This window comes from Lycium ferocissimum, chromosome 7 (assembly GCF_029784015.1).
Source record: "Lycium ferocissimum isolate CSIRO_LF1 chromosome 7, AGI_CSIRO_Lferr_CH_V1, whole genome shotgun sequence".
Taxonomy (NCBI): domain Eukaryota; kingdom Viridiplantae; phylum Streptophyta; class Magnoliopsida; order Solanales; family Solanaceae; genus Lycium; species Lycium ferocissimum.
In genome coordinates this window covers 11,136,803-11,138,532 of record NC_081348.1, presented here as the reverse complement: position 1 = coordinate 11,138,532, position 1,730 = coordinate 11,136,803, and positions in this window count along the sequence as shown.

The window sequence follows — 1,730 nt, the reverse complement described above, 5'->3', positions numbered from 1 at the left end:
GCTGTTTTGTGATGATATTTTGGGGCTATTTGGTATGATTTTTGTGGCTGTTTTGTGATGATATTTTGGGGCTGTTTGGTATGATTTTCGTGGCTGTGTGTGTTGTTGATATTGTTGTGATTATTTTGGGTTGTTGGTGAGTTGGGACGGAGTAAGAAAAATAAGGGAAATGTTGCCGGATTTTCGTTAGATTGTTTGTTAGCTTACAATGAGTAGTAAAGAATGAATTTCATCTAATTGTGGCGTAATTATTGCCTTGTTATAGATTGCAAACTTGGATAATAGATTTTAGATGAATAGACGCGCTTCAAGGTATGTAAAGCTATCCCTTCCTTCTTTTTGGCATGAATTACATAAACGAGCGAACGATGAACATACATATTTCCAAAGAATTCTAGTTCTCAGTGGTACTTGACATGACAGTTGTCTTTGATTCTCCAGTGTTGGTTCATTCTAATTATTCTATTGAATCTCAGATGATGATTTAATTTGTATGTGGTTGCTCATGATATTCTACTTGTGCATGTTGTTAATATATCATTCACCGAGTCCTGGGCCGGGTATGTATTCGTGCGCGGTTCATTGCATTGTTCACCGAGTCCCTCACTAGAGGGGCGGGTATATATATATATATGATTATTTCACTGAGACCTTCACTAGAGGGCCAGGTACGGTATATATGTATATGACTTCATTCACCGAGTCCCATAATGGGCCGGGTACGGTATATTATATAGATATGCATGACTCTTATCTGATAAGGCACAGGTGCATTGGTATCTTTGGTTATCATACTTGTCTCCTGTCATCTTTTATTCAGTCATGATCTTTTTTATTGTATTTCATGCTTTATATACTCAGTACATTTTTCGCACTGACCCTCTTTCTTCGGGGGGCTGCGTTTCATGCCCGCAGGTAGAGACACTCAGTTTGGTGATCCTCCAGCCTAGGACTTCTGCTCAGCTGTGTGGAGACCTCCATTGTTCCGGAGCCTAACTCATTTTGGTATAGATCCTTTGATATAGACTTATGCATATCCAGGGGTACGGCGGGGCCCTGTCCCATCATATTTCACTATTATGCTCTTAGAGGTCTGTAGACATGTGTGGGTTGTATATAGGTTTTGGTCAATTATATCGATATGGTTCGTTTGGATATTCCCGTATATATTGGCAGCCTTGTCGGCTTGCATATTATATTATGTTTTGGTTAGCTGTGACTCTTCAGGAGACTGGTTCATTATGATATATGACGTTATGAGTCTATAGGTTGCCTTTACAAATTTTCATATTGTCCTTAGTTTCAGTCTGACTATATCTAACAGGTTCGTATACGAGTGTCCGGCTCGGGCACTAGTCATTGCTCATCGGGTTGGGTCGTGACAAAAGTGGTATCAGAGCAGTTCATCCTCAGAGTGTCTACAGACCGTGTCTAGTAGAGTCTTGTTTATCGGTGTGTTGTGCACGACATCTATAAACGGAGAGCTACGGGACATTTAGGATGTCATCTTTCCTTCGTCTTAGATCGTGCGGTGGAGCCGAGTCTAGGAAATATCGTTTCGACCTCTTTTCCCCGTAGATAGGTGCGGACGGCGAGAGATGAAGAGATCGGCTCGGATAGTGGGGGGATGCTAAGAAGGCCCCTAGAGTAGATTTAGGACACCAGGCTCCAGGACCGAGCAGGAGGAGCCTCAGTTATTCCATTGAGACTGATCCCTCGGAGGACCCAGC